Consider the following 21,294-nt stretch of genomic DNA (forward strand, 5'->3'; position numbering starts at 1 on the left):
TTTGTGTTCCTTGGAATGAAAGTACTGGATCCCTTTGCTACTCGAATTCCAAGTTCTAGATTATTTATTTTTCTAGATTATTATCTAGATTATTCTGCTGCTCGAATAATAGATAACTTATTTTTGTGTTTGTCGAGATTAAAGTATCGAATTTTGTTGCTAATGGAATTCGAAGTTTTGTATTTTTCTTCTACTCGAATAATAAATTGCGAATTTTTTTGCTGTAAGATTTCTAAGTTCTAGATTATTCTACTTTTATTATTCGTGTAGCAGAATAATCTAGAACTTCTAATTCGAAAAGACAGAAAATACGTTATTTTATTTTCGTGGAGCTTAAAATTCGGTAATCTATTATTCGAGTAGCAGAATAATCTGGTATTGAAACTTCGAGCAGAAAGAACTCTTTAATTTTAAGCATAAAAAAATCTAATATTCCATTAGCAAAAATTTCTCGGAATTCGAATTCAAGTATAAAAAAAATCTGGCACTTTATTTTCGAGCAGCAAAAAATCGGGATTATAGAATATAAATAGCAGAATAATCTAGAACTTTGAATTCGAGTAGCAAAAAAATCCGGTACTTTATTTTCGTGGAGTAAAAAAATCGAGAATCTATTATGCGAGTAGCAAAGAAATCTTGGGACTTCGAATTCGAGTAGCAAAAAAAGTCTGGTACTTTATTTTCGAGGAGCGAAAAAATCGAGAATCTATTATTCGTGTAGCGGTATAATCTGGAACTTCAAATTCCGTTTGAACTTTAATGAAATAATTAATGATAGTTTTTTCATTTTAATAAATATGTTTGCAGCTAAATTTATTACATAAAAATTCTTACCTGTAATGTAGACACTGATAATGAAAGGTATTTCTAGCGCACTTAGAATTCTGTATGATAAATTTCCAAGAGCGAAGTAGTCAATTTAAAGTTCTGAGTCATTTTTATATTGTTTGTACTTGTTTACATACTTTTAGAAAATGTCTTATTATAAGAGATTGACATGTTTCAATAATGGGTAGCTTTTCGTGACACGGCTTTGGCTGATCAAAAAAGTGTAAAAGTCTTCCCTAACACTGTTTTTTGAATATTCTAATTTTTAATGCATTTCATAAAAGTGTATATAAGTTTTGCTACATATATTTACGTCAAAGAGTATTTTTAGAGTAAATTATAAAAGGGTTAAATTTAAAAGAGGTAAGAAATCAGTTTAACGTTCTGAATCATCTTTACTTTGTTTAAAGTTGTTTTTACACTTTTAGAACATCTTTGATCATGAGGGATTGGTATGTGTGTCTTAGGCGTCGTTTTTGCAACATGCATTATATGCTATCGGATAGCAACAAAAAAAAGCAGCAAATAATCGCTCCCAATGAGTTTTCTGATAATAATAATTTTTAATGAGTTTTCATAGGTGGTGGCGCTGCGCCGTCAGACCTTTTCGTTTTTTTACTTCGTGTGCAAATTTTTCTAGGGATAAGCTTAATGATATGAAGTAGAAAATAAAAAATAGTGAAAATATCGTTAGTTTCTCACGTTTTTCTAAAAATAAATTCGCAGATTCAGTCGAACACGTGTCCACGTGGACTTTGTCCACCATTTGATCCAAGTGGTATGTTGTCGGCCCTATAGACTCACTGTTTATTAGTTTTCGATTGAATAATGGATTTTTTCATAAATACCTGGCCTTCATTAATCAAGAACGTGTTAAGTCATATCGAAAATTTAACACTCATCGGTAATCGATAAGGACAGAGACTACGAATATACTACTATTCCTTATATTGTATAGCCTAATTATACAAAATTTTGTGAAATAAGCATGAGTAATACGATTTAAAAATTTTGTTACTCTCTTTAAATGTATCAACGGTCTTAAGCAGATGAAAAATTTTGCCTTATTATCTCTACAGGAAAACGGTTGAGTTTCAATTGAATTTCTGATGTTGAAGGTTGATAAAGTTCCTTATATATATTCAGTTAGGTTACAAAGAAAAAATAAACACCTAAATATTATCTTCACTAACAATAAGATCTCTTTATTATCTGAAATGGTATAGAAGTATTTGTTGTTTATCAGCATATAGTCTAAGAGCCGAGGCCGTTTTTGGCGAGATATTAGGTAACGATTCTGCCACTACTTTCCTGATTGTTGAGAATATACTGATCACCAAATGTGGTTTCTCCAGGGGTAGTCTCAGGGAGAAGGTGTTTAATTACTTATTCGAAGTTGTAAAAAAAAATAATTAAAATAAGTCATAGGGTAAAGGCTTAATCTTTCTGTGTTGAATGTCAACACAATTAGACAATGTTCCGTGCAATTGGCAGAACAATAGGCCGGTGCGGAAGGGGGGCAGAACGATCTAGAGGTGTAAAAGAATATGTCATTTTAAAGTTATTTTCTAAAACCCAAATTTTTTATATAACATTCTACTCATTATTCAAAACATATATTCGAAGAGGCAGAACAACATTTCGGGGATAACATCCTGGCAGAACATCGCGAACTGCCCGGTTTTGACATTGGTCATTGTGCGTTGGTTTACGGCCCTGACACTGCGAGCAGAGTGGTCACTTGTGCTCAGAAGACGATCAGTAGCGTAACTAGAGACATAGTTTACGCCACTCTCTCGCAGTAACAGGGCCGTCAACCGACGCACAATGACCAATGCCAAACCCGAGATTTTGTTCTGCCTCTTCGAATATATGTTTTGAACAATGAGTAGAATGTTATATAAGAGATTTGGGTGTTAGAAAATAACTTTAAAATTACATATCCTTTTACACCTCTAGATCGTTCTGCCCCCCCTTCCGCACCGGCCTATTGTTCAGCCAATTGCACGTAACATTGTCTAATTGTCTCCACATTCAACGCAGAAAGATTCAGCCGTTACCCTATGACTTATTTTAATCATTTTTTTTACAACTTCGAATGAGTAAATAAACACCTTCTCCCCGGGATTACCCCTAGAGAAGCCACATTTCGTGATCAGTATGTTCTCAACAATCAGGAAAATAGTACCAGAATCGTTACCTAACAACTCTCCAAAAACGGCCTCGGCTTTCCGACTGATAGAGCTATAAGTGCCGAAATTTGGTACGAAAAGAGACTACCTAAAAGAAAAGAAAAAAACTGCGATGTTATCTAGTGAGCGTATTTAACTATTAGATTATAAGTTTTTATAATTTATAGAAAGAATGAGTCTTATATTTAAATTTACTAAAGTCCCTTGTCTTCTTTTACATTGTGGTCAAATAAGTTAATGAAGAGTATTGAAAAAGATTTTTACATTGTCAATCGTATATTCAAAAATAAATTAAGCTTATGCAGACAGTTTTTCGTGATAGTTTGTAGTTTGTAAACTTAACAATCCACAATTATGCAATCACAGTAGTTGAAAGTTCGGAAGTTCAAAATCGTATATCTTCAAGATGACAGACTTCAGTATAAATCATGACTCGCAGGTGCTTCGTGGATCTAATAACTGAATACAAATATTATAGATTTTTTAAGGCGATTTTCGGGTATATAAATCATTTTAAAAAATGAATTAAAAATTGTGTGTAGAACAAATAATATTTTTAATTTTTATACATAATACTTTAAGTTTTATAGTAGTATTTTACAGGTTTTTTTTAAACAACTATTCACATCAATGTCTTGTCATTTTTATATTTGAAATTTTAAACCATTTTTATTAGCGACTGATGCAAACAGTAGGCCGAGGCCAGTTTATGACTGTAATTGTCTTGAGCTAATCGCAAGAAAGCTCTTCATTTGCTTTCATACAGTCACTTTTATTTTATGAAATGCAAACTATTTTTGTCTAGCATTTAAAAAAATGTTATTAAAACTTTTGAGCGAAATAATAACTGTGATGGAGTGGTCTTTATTTTTTGTTCATGCTAATTTTTTAAGCATTAAAAAATAATTTTTTATCAATGCTTATAGATGGTATTGTACAAAATAACTATGCCACTAAATAATGATTTTAGAAAATTTAAGTATTGCTGCAAATATATTTTGTTCGCAGAATTTCTCGACTAATATTTTTAAGAAATGGAATTAAATACAAGAATAGAAAAAAAATACATAAGTTTCCTCCTACTTGTATTAATATTAAAATATTTAAAAATATTCAAGGTATTTTAAAAGCTTAAGTTGCTCACTAGAGACAAATAACTTAAAAACAAAAATATTATTGAGGTTTAATAATTAATGTAGGAATGTCTATAGTGCGAATAAAATATCTTCAAAAATAAAGCAATAGTATGTCAAGGTATAATGATATTAACACGTGCTGTTTTACTGTGGAAAAAATATGTTCTTTCGTATGCATTTCTCTTCCTTACTAGATAAGAAACACATAAAGTAATTAAATTAGCCAAAACCTCTAGTTTTCCGGTTAATTTTTTATAAAAAAATAGAATAAACTACAAATTTTCTTCTTTTTTCTAAATATAACTTGTGCTTAGTGTATTAGCAATATCTTTATTTTCCCCAGACATGATTTTAAATTCACTGAATTAGGAAAGAAGTTATGCAAATAAATTCGAATAAAAAGCTTGGTAAGTTGGTTCGTGCGTAGTGAGGGCAAGCACACAGAAAGAACGAGGAACTTAATTTAGAATTGGTGGTCTTGAGATTTTACAGTTCATGATCGTATAGTTTTGATTTCCGATTTATACCATTAAGCGACTTCCCTTTTGGAGTAGGCGTGACCCTCTCGATAAGGAAGGGAGTAATGTGGCGAAGGAGGTGTAGATTTTCAGATTGATCTAGAACCCCCTGTTATTAATTTAAATAAGACCTTCGTTCCGAAACACTGCTCCAATCCAGGTTGCTGATTAGTGTATAGTGATCACTCCAAGTGAAGAGCCTCAAAAAGTTATCATGTGAGGCTTTCCACTCGGGCCCATTCATAGCAAAGGTCTTTTGTTTTAGGCGACATTCACTCCACTGACACTCTTTTCATAATCTATTTGTCGTCACACTTTTCTGTCCTAGCATACTTATCTATCTTTCTTCACGTCCATGCATTTTCTCATGCAAACTTTTATGTTTCTGTGGATAATAATGTCTCTTTGAATTATGATCTCATTTACACATTCTAACCATTCTTTCCGCATTCTGCCTCTGGATACACTGCAATTTACTTCACCTTGATACACCTGTTTTTTTAGTCGTTCATCTTTCATTCTCTCAACATGTTAGAACCATCTTAACCGATTTCTTTCCCATATTTCAACTAGTATGTCTTCTGCACTATATTATTGAGGATTATCTCGTTACTCACTTTGCCTATCAGTTTTTGACGCATATCATGCACATGTATTTCATGTTAATCGCGTTAATTTTACTCTCATCCTTTTCTTGATAATAGGTCCATGTCTCGCTACTGTATAGCACAGTCGGTACAAATAGATATGTTTTGCCATTTTAGCTTTATTTAATATATTTTAAATTCTGTTAATGGACTATGCGCTGCCGATAACCTTCTTATTCTCGTTTTATGCCTATCTAACTCCCCATCTATCTTTCCGTCACTAGTGAATATGCTACCAAGATACGAGGTGTGTTCAAAACGTAAGGTGACTTCAATTTTCGTGGGCTATGTACATTCAAGTTTTAAATTTTTTGTTTTGTTGTGTTGGTACTCTCGTCACGATCATATGTTCACAGTTTTGACTATATATCGATTTTCTTCTTTCGAAAAAAATGGAGCAAAGAGTTTGCATTAAATGTTGTGTGAAAAATGGAATCAAGTGCTCTAAAACTCTTGAAATGTTGACAGTTGCATACAGTTAGTCTACTCTGAGTAAGAGAAATGTGTATAAGTGGTACAAGCTGTTCCTAGAAGGCCGAAAGGATGTCGAAGACGAACCTTGCCCTGGACGTCCCAGCATTTTTAATTTAATTTACGTCTTTCCGCCAGACTTTAGAAGGGGTATGGTTTGACCAAAATTATTTCTGTGGCTACACAAACGGATGCCTTCGTGCCCCCGCGAGAATCTGGAAAGGGGAAGGGGTTTGATCAACATCATTTCTGTGGCCAGGCAAAGAGGTGCCTTTCCGTCCGCCATTCGTCAAAATACATAAATATATGGAGTTTAAAAAAAATCGGAGGTAAGGGGTATTCAGAATTACACCCGAAGTTGGAAAGGGGGAGGCATAACCTACATTATTTCTGTGACCAGTTCTCTCAAACCAATTTTTATCGAGATATAGTGAAAAAATTTTTAAAAAATCCGTCTTTTGGTGTTTTGAACTTGAAAATGAAATTTGCAGGTATTTTCACTATCATTTTCGTAAGGGGCCATCCATATACCACGTGGACACTTTAGGCGGGAGGGGGGGGGTATTTCAAAATTCCACGCTTGTCCACGAGGGGACCGGGGGGGGGGCTAGAATCCACGTGGACACACATTGCCCTAAATCTGTGGAAAATATACTGAAATGAGACAAGGTATTCTCTAAGTATACTCGAACTTTTATAGTGTGCTCGCGCCAAATATAATTTTTATTTTTATTTGATTATAATTTTTTTCATGACTTTTTCTTTGAAATTCAAATCACGTTTAAGCTCGCGTTTCTAAGCTAATCCGATTTTTTTTAGCCAATTCATCGCTCTTTTTGGACTTCTTGTAGTCCGGGAGCTCGCGACAATTCTATGGACGTCATTTTAGTACTCACTAAAATTTCAGATTCTTTTGTTTTCATAGTCAACAACTCGAAATTCGTTGACTGATTAACAACTGTTTGAATGCAAAGAACTACCAAGAAGTTTGAGGGGCAGCTCCTGAGTGGTGCCAAAATTGACTGGCAGACTGTCAAACATATAAAAAAATGACAATTATAACCTTCATTTTAGTACTCTTGAAACCCATAGGGGATGACTGTTTAGGTGCAAATAACTAACAAGAAGTTTGACTGACAGCTCCTGGGTGGTGCCAAAGTTGACTGGCAGCTTTCAAACATGCCAAAAATTCTAGAGAAGAAACGTCATTTTAGCACTCTTGGAACCCATTGGGAATGATTGTTTGAATACTGAAAACTAACAAAAAATTTGACTGGCAGCTTCTCGGTGGTGCCAAAGTTGACTGGCAGACTGTCAAGCATATAAAAAATGACAGGAAGGAAATGATAACAGTCATTTTCGTACTCCTGAAACGCATTGGGGATGATTCTTTAGATGCTAAAAAGTAAGATAATAATTGATTGGCTGTTCCTCAGTGGTGCTAAATTTGACTGGCAGACTGTCTAGCATGTCAAAAATTCAAGTGACAAAACGTTATTTTAGTACTCTTTAAACCCATTGAGGAAGATTGTTTTGGTGCAAACAACTAACAAAGAATTTGACTGGCAGCTCCTGAGTAGTGCCAAAGTTGACTGGCTTTTTAATCAGCAACTGAATGAAAGTTTTGTCTTTTTCATTAACTAAAATTTTCATCTATAGGATACTTCTCTAAAACTAATATGTATATAAAAAAAGAAACTACGAGAATCTCACCTTTTACGTAAATTCACATCTCGCAACAATGGGTTTCAAGAGTACTAAAATTTATTTTCTTCCCTTGGATTTTTGGCATGTTTAACAGCCTGCCACTCAATTTTGTCACCACCGAGAACCTGCCAGTCAAATTTTTCGTTAGTTCTTAGCATCCAGAAAATCATTCTGAATGGGTTTCAACAGTACTAAAATGACGTTTTTTCACTTGAATTTTTGGCATTTTTGACAGCCTGCCAGTCAACTTTGGCACTACTCAGCAGCTGCCAGTCACACTTCTTGTTAGTTGTTTGCACCTAAACAGTCATCCCCGATGGGTTTCAAGAGTACTAAACTGACGTTTTTCACTCGAATTTTTGACATTTTTGACAGCCTGCCAGTCAACTTTGGCACCACTCAGGAGCTGCCACTCAAACTTCTTAGTAGTGGTTTGTACCTAAAAAATGATCCTCAATGGGTTTCAAGAGTACTAAAATGACGTTTTTTCACTCAAATTTTTGACATTTTTGACAGCCTGCCATTCAACTTTGGCATTACTCAGGAGCTGCCAGTCAAACTTCTCGTTAGTTTTTAGCATCCAAACAATCATTCCCCGTGGGTTTGAAGAGTAATAAAATGGCGTTTTTTTACTCTAATTTTCGATTAGTTTAACGATAAATTGTTGCAAAATGCACTAACAGCTGTTAGCCAGTAAACGAAATTCGAACTGTTGACTATGAAAACAAAAGAATTTGAAATTTTAGTGAGTACTAAAATTACGTCCATGGAACTGTCGCGAGCTCCCGGACATTTTGAAGACTGATAATATGTATATTTTCATCAAATATGTCCACGTGGACAAAGTACGGGGGGGGGGGTCAAATTCCACGTCTGTCCACGAGGGGGGGTGATCGAAAAGTGGTGAAAAATTGTCCACGTGGTATATGGATAGTCCCTAATGAGCCAGTCAAAATACGTGTATATACCTAGTTTTAAATCGACACAAGGTAAGTTCTTCTGGATGAGGTTCCGAGAAGTACTTAGGGGCCGTTACGTAACAATTTTTTCGAAAAATGTTGACCCCCCACCCCGTAAAGCTTTTTCTATTGTAAGTGTGTATAACTTTAACATTAGCGTAACACTCGGTGTGACCCCCCCCCTCTCCCGAAAGACTTTGAAGTATTTTTTGAACGGCCCCTTACCTCCTGGAGAAATATTTATAAAATTTAGTGAAAAAATGAAGAAAAAAAACCGGTTTTTGGTGTTTTAAACTTTTAAATCAAATTTCGGCGTACTTTTGACGATCGGTCTCTTACAATGCAAGTTTGAGAATCTTCGATTCCTGCGTACCTGTATTTTATACTATAGTTCTCCCGTTTTAGTTTCATGTTACCAAAGAAGCTTAAAGACAAGATTGATTAACCGTTAAAAAGTATGTGAAAATGTTCTGCTCTCGTATTCTGAACCCATCATAAAAAATGGTAGAATAAAGATAATTAATACTCTCTGGAGAATTATCTACGTATTTCTATATAAATTACGACTCTGGTGATTTCAATGCCAGCGTCGAAGGTCAAATCCCTTTCATTAACTGAATTCAAAACCTTTAAATTATTCAAATTGATTTTTATCATCTTTTGATTAAACGCTTCTTCAATTGAAAAGGAAAGTTATTTTCACTTATACTTTTTTTAAACATAATTTTGCTGTTTACATGGTAATTATAGTTATAATGTTGATTTTGGCGGATGTTACTTATGGGGCATTTTCTTAATTGAAAGTACTATTTGTTTTTTAATTTGCTGAAAGTATAATCTTTTTAGACTTATTTATCTTTCAGTTATGAAGCCTTCTGTCTATAAATGTGGTTAAGAATTAAATTCACTGTGAAAAGTATTACGCTTGATAAAAAATTCTGTTGGCGTTTTGTATACACCGGACAAAATCTCAGTATATGGAAATATGTGGGGCAGATGTGTAAGATATATTCTAGACATTTTTGAGATATTATTGCATATCTGCCACGCAGTTCATCTTTAAAATATTGAGTTTTTATCTGTTTTAATATTTATTTTTCTCACTCTTGTTTTTCGAATAGAATATTCTATTAGTATATTTATGTGAATCGAAAAGGGTTTTGGATGATGCAGGTTTAATATTGAATTATATTCATTGTGAATATAAAGAGTCAAACTGAAAAGCACGCATAAGTTAGTATCTTCATTTAAAGATATTGATCAGCATTAAGTAAAGCCGATGTCACTCATCTAAAATGTTTCACATGACATTATCAGTTATCAATTCTTCAAACTTATCATATTCATTAATGTGCACATCAATCAAAATTATATTTCATTAGCTTGTGAAAGAACACAATTTCACTTTAATTTCGCCATGAATATACATCTGTATGGTGGAAAGGCATAACCGCTTATCACCATTTGTAATGATTATGAGATATTAATGGAGGGGTTTAAAATCTAAATGTTTTCCAAAGGTCACTAGTGCTAATGATTTTAAATACCTATTTACTTGTTAGTTAAGTGATTATTATAAAAAATCGATGTCTTCTAAGTACTTTGATTAACTTCAGTTGGTATTTATGGCCAAAATACGCCAACATAAATCGTTTAAAATTATTTCAAAGGGTTAAATTAAATGCCGTTTGGTGATTGTGCTAGTTTTTGACTGACAGGAATTTAAAGAATCCATTTTTAATATAAATTTCGCAGTATTTTTGTGCCATTAAATAGTTTGGGATTTTCGGGACTTCCAGGATTATCATACAAAGTTATAAAGCCTGACTTTATCTAAATTTCCACAAGAATTTCCCTTTCCACTACAGATGTTCTCTTCTTCTCTCACATCCTCTTCGTTTTTAAGATTGAGTGACTAAAATGTCTTTGAATATAGTATATTGTGTGACAAGGCGACGTTGGCCAATCCCGCCTGAGTGTAAAGTTTGCAAGTGCACTAGTTCTAAAAAATACATTTTCCTCGATGAATTCAAGTACTAAATGAAGTTTCGGCGCACCCAATTCATATTTTTCTCATGATCCGTCATTTTACAACAAGTTCCAAGTGTACTATGTTTGAAATATAGATTTTCCGTGAGGAAGTTCAGTTTCAAATAGAAATTGGGTGCACCCAACCCGTTTTTCTCATGGCGAGTCATTGTATAACAACTTTGGATTGCAACCAGGTTTAAAAAATAAATCATCCTCGAGAAATTTAAGTATTAAATGAGGATCGGCCGCACCCAACCCATTTTTCTCGTGACCCGTGATTGGACCACAACTTCCAAGTGCGCCAGGTCTTAAAAATATATCTTCTTCGAGGAATTCAAGTACTACATAAGGATTAGTCGCATCCAACCCCTTTTTCTCGTGACCCGTCTTTGTATAACAACTTCTAAGTGCACTAGACCTAAAAAATACACTTTCCTCGAGAAATTTAAGTCCTAAATAAGGATTAGCCGCACCCAACATATTTTTCGCATGACGCGTCATTGTAAAACAACTTTCGAGTGCACCAGGTCTGAAAAATACATCCTCCTCGATGAATTTAATTAACAAATGAAGATTGAACGCACTCAACCCATATTTTTCTTATGAATATACAACAAATTCCAAGTGCACCATGTCTAAAAAATATATCTTCGTAGATGAATTTAAGTACTGTATTAGGATCGGCCGCATTTAACCCCTTTTTTCTCATGATCCGTCATTGGACAACAACTTCCAGGTCAACTACATCTGTAAAATACTTTTTTCTCTAGAAATTTCAGTTTTAAATGAAAATTTCCTGCACCCAACCATTTTGTCTCATGGCGCGTCATTTTTTGCCTTGAAGAGCTTGCTAGTACCCGATTAGGGTCCGAAAAGGCTAGATCAAGGATAAATATCGGATTAGTTTGGTTATGTAGTTTTTCCGTGTTTGAAACACATTTGCATATGGCTATAGAATTTTCTCCGTTCCTTGAATTTGAATAGTGACATTATTGACCTTTATTATGATAATCTTAAAAACTTTTACAAGAAACATATAGAATATCGAGACAATTTGGATGAAAAGGTTTACAAGTATGAATATGAGATATTTTTTCATGTTATTTTTCTAAAGCAGTTTTCAACAAGGAGTTTGGTTCGCAATAGGTTAACAAATATTTTGATAAATAACAATAAATAGTAATCGAAACTGATTTTATTTTCATTTACTAATGGTATTCATAGAAATTTTTGAAACCTTGAGTTCAAGATCAGATATAAGATTTTTATCATTTATTCCTACATGTTTTCTCTGATATTTTACAATATACTGAATGCAAAATACTAAAACGTAAGTCTTGCATAGGCATTTTTAATTTAATATCAGTATTAGTAAAGCACCAATGAAAAGTAGTAACCGTTTACTTTTTATCAGAAGGAAAAAGATATTTTGAACTTGAACAACTCTTTTTCAAGATTGGCATATGTCTAAAATTATACGGTTATACGCTTTAAACGATTAATATCAAGCAAAAATGCGTAAATACCTACCTATTAATTATTCTATTATTTAATTCTAGTTTATTGACCTAATTCTCCAGAATCTTGAGTCTGAACAATTCTCGGGGCCACTATCCGCCTTCATATATCAATATTATACAAACAGATAATTCGCACTTAACTCTGAGATTTAACATAGAAGTTGCATAGAATTTGTAGTTTTTAAAATGAATTTTTAAGTTGAAATAAACAATTGAAATGCAACATATTATTAACCTTATATACCAGGTATGTGCAGAAAGTATCCGACCTTGTGGTGTACCAGCAGTAAGAGTCAGTTTTGGTCAAATCTGATCTTAACTACTTCAAACTACTCCTAAACTACAGCTGCTTCTTTGCATTCTGTTCAGTTCATCTACATCTTGAAATCGCTTACATGTCAGAGAATACTTTAATTTGTGAAACAGACAGAAATCACAGGAAGACAGGTCAGGAATGCTTAAGTTGTGTAAGGCCGTGTTCCACCAGAAATTTCTGGGTAAGCTGCGATGAATGGACAAGTGCATTGTCATGGTGAAGAACCAACAGTCTGCCAGTCAGCACTTTTCCACAAACCAGGCCGTTTCCTTCTTACTGCGTCACGTAATCACTTTACAACTTCTTGGTACTACTCTTTGTTTACCGTCTGACTATTAAATTATTGTTTTGTTTTCATTAACATTAAAGAGAATTTTAGCGATTAATATAAGGTATTAAACGAATGAACAAAAAAACATACGGAAAAAATTTGGTTAGGAAACTTTACCAAACTTTTGAGTACAAGAGGGATGTATGGATCAGTTGGAGAATATTTGACATTATTGTAATAATTTGTTACGAGTGAAATGTTAAAGAATCCATGCCAGTTCGCCAGACTTTAATAACGCAGATTAAAGTTTCTAAATTTACAGTCATGATTTTCAATATTAAAAATTAATTTACATGGTTTTATTAGTTTACCATTAAGCCATTCCCCTTTCGTCGTTGGCGTGATTCACTCGGATATGAGGGGATTAATGTGAGGAAGGTGGTATAGGTCTTTTAGATTTACTTATAATTCTCGTGCTAATTATTTAAGTAATGCGTTCGTTTCGCAATACTGCTGAGACCCAGGCTGCTGATCAATCTCTCTAACAATTACCCCAACTGAAGAGCCTCACAAAGTCGTCATGTCGCCATATTTTTCTGTCCTGGCCTAATTATCTAGCTTCCTTTTCATTCATACATTTTATCATGTATACTATCATGTTTCTGTAGCTCCCTAAATGCCTCTAGGCACGCTGCTATTTACTTTACCTTGATAAATTTGTTTCGTTCGAGGGGCTGGTCACTGAGATTTCAGGTGAGTCCCGGACTAAAGAGCCTCTGGAGGACAATAGAAATCTATAAATTTTATTGCGTTATTTCTAGGTTAGTCCCAGTTAGTCTCAGTAAGTCTCAGTGCGTTACCAAAAGCCTCGCTCTAGCCGGTCGTTTCGGCGAAATCCCTGTCTGAAAGATTAGCAGCTCTGTCGGGAACACTTGGGACAAATGTTTTAAGTACCGCGCGATTAACTTTTCAAGGGAGTCTCGTGGTAAGTCACAAGAAATCTGGAATTAGTCGGAGGGAGGTCTCTATGAAATCTTTGTTATCCCGGCGGCAGTCATTGTTAGTCTGCATATTATGCAAAGGAATTTCTTATGAATCGCGTTAATTTTACTCTTATCCTTTTCTTGATAGCTCCATTTCTCGCTACTATGTAGCACAATCAGTACAAATGTATAATTATATATTGCCTTTTAGCTTTATTTGATGTATTTTTACTTCTGATAATAAGTCCTGCTCTACCGATAACATTCTTAACCTCGTTTATGCGCCTATATAATTCCTCATATATCTTTCCGTCCCTAGTAAGTAAATTACCAAAGTATACGTACTTATCAACTTGTTCTATTATCTCACCATTTAATGCAATGTTGCAAATTTTGTTCTCCTTCTTTTCTTCAAACACCATAATTTTTGTTTTATTTACGTTAGTTTTAAGGCACATACTCTTAATGCTTTTATTCAGTTTGTTCAACTAACCCATGTATCCTTACTGTTTCGATATACACTCCACCTTCTTCGAAGAGGGACATTCTTAGACTCTTATCTATGAGTATAATAAATAGACATGAGGACATAACGCAACCTTATCCATACCTTGCATAATATATCGAACCAGTGACTCAGTTTTCCATTAACCCTTACACTCGCTTTGCTACCACCCTGCTTAAAATGACGGATAGAACCCAGATAAGAACCGGATGGAAGTTGGTTCTTATCTGACACTATTGGAATTAGACCCGGGTTTTGTCCCCGGTTTATACCCGGTCCTTGATCAGATTCTATCTGGATTGATATTTTTATCTTCGGCTTCTATATGGCTCTCATCCGGAACCTTCAAGATCTGTATCCGGTTTGTAGTCGGGATTGGACCTGGTTTATACCCAGCACTTGACTGGCTTCTATCTGGGATCAGATAACATCTACCGGATTTCTACTAGGATATTATACCGCGGTGACGTATTTATTCTCTATTAAAAGACAGCTTACGAAAAACGTAAAATAGTTCTATTAAATCTAAAATTCTAGCTTAAATACAGTCTATATCAAAGAATTCTTGAAACTATAGAGAACAGTTCTATAAAATGATAACCGATTTTTCACCGCAAAAAAATTAATCTTTTGTATTTTTATATTATTACCATTATAATCTAATATTTGTTCACACGTTTAAGTACACTATTATTTACTATTATACAATCGCTATACTATTTATAATCGCACGCTATGAAGAACATTTTTATTCCCCGCGGGAGTTTCGCATTCCTAACGCCTAAAGCCTCTCGGCTAACCTAGCTTGAAGAATCAAATACAAAATTTGAAATATAACGTACAGCTGTGTAAGGCCATCTGCAAATTTTTGTGACCCATTCTATAGAAAATATTGCTACGCTTATAATGATATATCTATTAAGATTTTAGAATTTTAAAATGTTAAAAATTATTATTGTATATTGTATGTGCGTAAACAAGATTGAAACTAAATCCAAAAATATTTCAAGATTTTTTAAAAGATTAAAAAAAATTCAATATGTATTTTCAGAAATTTAATAAATTTTAAGGGATTTCCACAAATTTCCAAAGATTTCAAAAGATTTAACAGACTTTAAAGAATTCAAGAACATTATTTACATTTTAAAATTACTTTAGAAACTAAAAACTCATATAAATTCTACCCACATTAAAAATACCTTGTACTATTTTAAATATTTTGAAATCATTTGGAATTTGGAATTCGACAGGAGTCATTTTTCTGTTAAATCCCTTGAAATTCCTGAAAATTTCTTTAAATACATAAAAATATTTTTAAATTTCATGAAAATCCATAAACTCTTGAATTTTTTAAAAATAATTTTAAATACATTGTAATATTTTAAATTCCTTCACCTACTTTTTAAACAATATGAAATCCATTGAAATGCCACAAAATCCCTTAAAATCAACAAAAATCTCTTGTTCTCGTAAGAAATATTTGAAAGTCTTTAAAATCTCTTGAAAATTCTTGTACTTTTTGGAATTCTTATAAAATCTTTTTAAATTCTTTAAAATGACTTGAAATCTCTTTAAATTCATTTATAAGCTTTAATCCTTTTAATTTAAAAGAATTTTTGAACCCCGTTAAATGATTTGGAAATTGATTGAAATCCTTCTAAACATTTGCAAATATTTTGTACACCAAACTCTCGCTTTCAGAACGACAGAACCGTAAACAGTGAGGGCCAGCTGACTCGTTTCCAATTGTAATATATATATATATATATATATAGGGTCGCAACCGCTTTCGCCCTACTCCCATAAGAAACTGCGTGAGTCACCAGTTCTAGGAAGGCTAAGAACGGGGTGACGGAAAATGAGAGTTTGGTGTAATTTGAAATCTTTAAAAACTTGTAGAGCGCAATAGGTAAGTGAGGAATATGTCATAATATTTGTGAATATTAAGGGATATTTCGAAATATTTTGGAATATCAAAGATATTGGAGATTGTACAGAATATCAAGATTACCCGAAATATCTAGGAATATTGAAAGAATACGTGTATGGGAATATTTAGAAAATTTATCAGGAATATTAAAGTGATCGACGATTATATCAGGAACGCAAAAATATGTACTTCTTTGTTATCGGTACCTATTGCGTGTGGCCATACAGGTCGTTGGATTCAGAGATTGTAGAAGAGAGCTGAAAATTTTAAAAGTGACCATGTGCCTTAAAGAAACCGGATAGGAACCGGGTAGAAAAGAATATCCTTATTTTAATATCTGCTTCCATTTGCCAGTTAGCAACCGGATAAAAGTAGGTGGCCGGCACACTTTCACTTAATAATTTACAAGGGGCTATGTGCCCTAAAGAGACCGGATAGGAACCAGTTAACAAAGTATATCATTATTTTAATTTATTGTTCCATTTGCCAAATAAGAACCGGGTAGAACCAGTTAGCCGGTACACTTTCACTTAATAATTTACAATTGGGCATGTGCCTTAAAGGGACCGGATAGGAACCGGGTAAAAAAGTATATCATTATTTTAATTTCTGGTTCCATTTGCCAGATAAGAACCGGGTAGAACCAGGTAGCCGGTACACCTTCACTTAATAATTTACAAGTGGTGATGTGCCTCAAAGGTACCGGATAGGAACCGTATAAAAGTATATCTATTTTAATTTCTAGTTCCGTTTGCCAGATAGAAACCGGGTAGCACCAGGTAGCCGGTACACAAACGTCGATTGCCATATAGAGACCGGATAGGCTCCGGGTAAAATTCTAATTAAATCTAATTTCGTTTTGTTTCCATTGACCAGATAAAACCGGGTAGATACAGGGTGCGGCGCTTAAATCCGGACAAATTAAATTTTTTATTTAAAAATGAATTTATTGACACGAAACAAACGAAATTTAAAATTTATATACAGAAATATAGTTGTACGTGTCGAGAGCCTTAATGACCGCCTCTATCCTTGTCCTAAAACGGTCGCATGCTCTTTTTAAAACAGCGCTGTCCATATTGGTGAATGCTGTTTCGATGGCAGTGCGTAGAGATGCGACATTAGGGTGCCTGGACTTGTTAGTAACCCTTTCGACTAAGCTCCAAACATAATAGTCTATGGGGTTCAAATCCGGGCTATTCGGGGGCCAGAACTCTTTGCTCCAGTACATGTCCACGTTATTCGAAGGCCAATTTTGGACTAAATGGCTCGTGTGGGCCTATGCACCGTCCTGCTGAAAGCCATATTGTCTCCCCGCGCCCACGTTATCACCCACGGTTTGACGACATTTGTCAAAACCCAATACTGACGCCAATTTCCGCAAAGATTGCCCCGGGTCCTCCAAAATCAGCGCCTGAGCCTTTTCCACGAGCGCCGGAGTTCGTGACCTGCGTTTCCTCGAATGAATTCTCCTCGCTGGGTTAGATGAACCTTCCCTAGACACCTCAGAAGCATTGTACTTTGATACAATATCGTATACAGTTGATCTCTGGTATCCGAAGAATCGAATTATTTCTGTCGGCGAACGCCCAGCGCGAAGACTTTCGATAATCGCGGCTCTTCGATTGTACTCCGCACTTGTACGTAATATTCCGGCGATTTTTAAGTTACGACTATTTACTAGATACCCATGGCTTGCAAGAATATCAATAGCGATCTCTGGCGGAATTACTGTGTGGCGGGAAATTCAAATTGAAATTTGTCCGGATTTAGCCGCAGCACCCTGTATTGCTTGTATTGCTTGTAGGACCCATCCGTTGACTCCGCACTTTTACAGGAATTCCCAAAGTTTTTCTCTTTCCACCTTATCAAATGCTTTTTCTAGGTCAACAAATGCACAGAAAAGTTTTTTTTTTACTCTCAAAATGTTTTCTGTGATCTGCCTGAATCTAAATATTTGATCCGTACATGATGGTCCTAGCATAAATCCACTTTAGCCTTCCCATATATGTTCTTCTGTTATTTTCATTACCCTACTTATATGTATTTCTGAGTATATTTTACTTACGATAGATATTAATCTGATACGTATATAATTATTGTAGTTGCTTTTGTCTCCCTTTTATTTGTATATTGATACGACAATCGCTTTTTTCCAGTTGTCTGGAGTTTCTCTCATCTCGATACATAAGATTATCAATTCACACAGTCTATGAGGTAAGTACTTGCCATCGTATTCAAACATTTCAGCGTTTACTCGATTTCGCCCACAGTACCATATATAGTACGCTTCAGACGTAAAACGAAAATCGCGTTTGCTGCCGTTTTTTAGCTTAAACCCCTCGTACTATATATGGTAAGCCCTTTATTTAGGAAAGTGAAAGCTGCACTACATCCAAATTTTTTTTTAAAGTCAGTTTAGAAGTCAGGTAACAACCCCTTAACGTTTAATAACGATATCTCAAAAACAACCAAATTTTGGCGGATTCGAGTTAATAATGTCTACATCAGCAGCCTTATCGTTTTTTAAGTTCTTAATTATATCCCTAACCTCAGTTACACAGGCTTTCTCAATTGAGTTTTCTAATGCATAGGGTTTTACATTGCAGTTGTGTTGCCCTATAGCTTCATCCCCCAATAATTCCTTAAATTATTAAAAACTATTCTGTCATACATTGAGGGAAAATAGATAAAATTGTATGTTACTTAGGTAAATTTTGCAAATATAAAGTGAAGCAAACTTTAACTTCTGCAATGATAATGATACTCGGGTGTAAGATTGGAACCACTCCGTCGGCTTGCGGATTCGATTCTCGCCTCGCACTCTGGAAGAGCCTCGGCGGCCCATGCGGTGAACACTAGCCTAACAAGGGAGTTGTTCATCTCCGGAGAGTCGTGGGACCGGTACCTCTAGAGAAAAAGATTTTCTCTAAGTACTTATAGCTGCTGCTCTGGGTGGTTCGGAACCCACCTTAAACTGTACGCCACCCTCCCAGCACCAAGTAAGTTTGGGGGGGGAGTGTAAAGGAATAGGGAAGAAGGTTCAAGAAAAATGTAAACCCTTAGGGAACACATTAGAAGGTTCCATTCTAGAATGACAAATTTCAGTGAATCTTTCTAAGTAAGAAGTGTATTATTTACTCGAATGTTTGGTATAGTTTCAAATGAATTCTAGAAAAAAATTATTTTGGTAATGTTATTATTTCCTTCACATTGTATAGAAGTTAATTCACTGTGGAAGAGCTTTTCATATTTGCTACGTTAAACTTTATTCGCCATATTAGTAAAGTGGCAGGAAATTCACTTTTTTCCTTCAAAAATGTCCACGGCCTTCAATTTTTGTTCGAGTGTGATTTTTTTTTTAATTAAAGTTCACCAAATTCTGTAGAGCTTGACGCTCCGAACTTTTGTCTCCTCTATTTGTACGTAACAATTGTTTACGCTTTAACAACTGATGAGGTAAACTTTATATGGTCTTAAATGAATGTTTAGGGACTCATAGAATACAAATAATTTGTTCATTATTCCATTTACTTGTTATAAACAAATTTTATGAACAAATTAGCAAATAGTCTTATTATCGGTAAAAAATTTTTTTTCCTTGAAGGACTTCCTAATAATATAGGAATGACATTTAATTACAAAACTAATTGAAAGGATCATAATGAACATTGTTATAATCAATTCTTGTGGCAAAATAATAAAATTTGAGATTTTTTCAAATTATAATTTTCTTCGATCGTCAGAACAAGTTCAGGCATTCCTTAAAATAATAAATATTTAACAATATTTGATCAAATATAACAATTAAAATTTTTATAAACAAAGTAAAATTTTTGACCCTTTCACATAGGAAAAAATCATTTTTGCACTGGAAACATTTTAAACTGTAAGTCGAATGAGTGCTAGTTATAAAAATATTTTAGTACTTAACAATTACCATTGTTATAAATAATTCTCGTGACAAAATATTCAAACTTGAGGTTTTATCAAATTGTAATTCTGTTTAATCGCTAGAATGGACACGGATATTCTTAACAAATCTATCTTTGATAATATATATTCAAATATAACAACTTAAATTTTTATAAACAATTTAGATAAACAACTTCCAAATGTTTGCAGTTTTATTTGGAAAAAATCGGGGTTTCAATAGCAATAGATTGATAATAATGAATCATAACACTGCATGCAAATTTAAAATTTGTCATCTTATTTGTTTATAAATATTCATATTGTTACATTTTCACCAAATATTATCGAAAACATATTATTTTCAGCAATATCCGTACCCATTCTGGCCATCAAACAAAATAAAAATTTGATAAAACCTTAAATTTGAATATTTTGTCACGAGAATTATTTATAACAATGGTTATTGTTAACTTCTCAAATATTTTTGTGACTAGCAGTCGTTCGCCCAATAGCTTAAAACATTACCAGTGCCAAAAAATTCGATTATAAACTTTTAAATTAGATTTGTAATTAAATGTCATTCCTACATTAATATGAAGCGCTTTTAGCAACAACAACAAATTTTGTATTGATAATAAAACTATTTTTTAATTTGTGCATAAAAGTTGTTTACAACAAATAGATGGAATAATAAACAAATTATCTGTCTTCTGTGAGTCTCTAAACATTCATTCATCCTGATCAGTTATTAAAGCGTAAAAAATTGTTCGAAGTGTCAAGCCCTTCAGAATTTATTGAGCTTCAATTTTTTTACAATTCAAAATCGGACCAAAATTAAGGGCTCTAGACATTTTTGAATGGAAAAAGTGTATTTCCTTCCACTGTGTGGGGCAGTTGCAGTCGTGTAGAATCTCCCATCACCTCCCTAATCTTTCAATTTTGTATTGAGCAACTCGAAGATATTCACCCTATTCTTAATTTGGAAAAAGGTGTTAAATTTTCAACTTATCTAAAGTCCTCGTTGACGTTAAGTATTTTATAATAGATATTAGTTGTACAATTGCAAAATAAAATTAGAGTTTAATTAAGTAGAATATTGCAAAGATAATTACCATGGATTGAAGTAGACGCCGTTGGCGTAAACCTCAGTGATGTCATTTTAATTCTTTTTGCCATTTAATTGGGTTTCCAACAGGAGTAAAAAAGGTTTAATCGAAACAAATAATTCTATTCCGAGAAAAAGAAACTTATATAAACCTTATATAAACCAGATTTACTATCTCATCTGGAAAAAATCGTGTGACAACTAACAAGGTCACGTTTCAGAGAGGTGTCTTTCAGGGCGACACCATGAGCCCACTCCTC

At 33.9% G+C, this 21,294-nt stretch overlaps 1 protein-coding gene across 3 annotated transcripts in view; it reads left to right on the forward strand.

Moving 5' to 3' along the window:
• Positions 1-21,294, forward strand: part of LOC117170274 (elongation of very long chain fatty acids protein AAEL008004-like) — a 129,777-nt gene that overhangs the window by 53,948 nt on the left and 54,535 nt on the right. For 2 of the 3 annotated variants that reach the window (XM_033356936.1, XM_033356937.1), the window contains exon 2: positions 18,174-18,231. The gene's annotated coding sequence lies outside the window, so the exon portion shown is untranslated. Of the gene's footprint in view, positions 1-12,519; positions 12,633-18,173; positions 18,232-21,294 lie in introns of those variants that run through there. The other variant, XM_033356938.1, reaches the window with a different exon arrangement.

This window comes from Belonocnema kinseyi, chromosome 3, assembly GCF_010883055.1.
Source record: "Belonocnema kinseyi isolate 2016_QV_RU_SX_M_011 chromosome 3, B_treatae_v1, whole genome shotgun sequence".
Lineage (NCBI taxonomy): Eukaryota > Metazoa > Arthropoda > Insecta > Hymenoptera > Cynipidae > Belonocnema > Belonocnema kinseyi.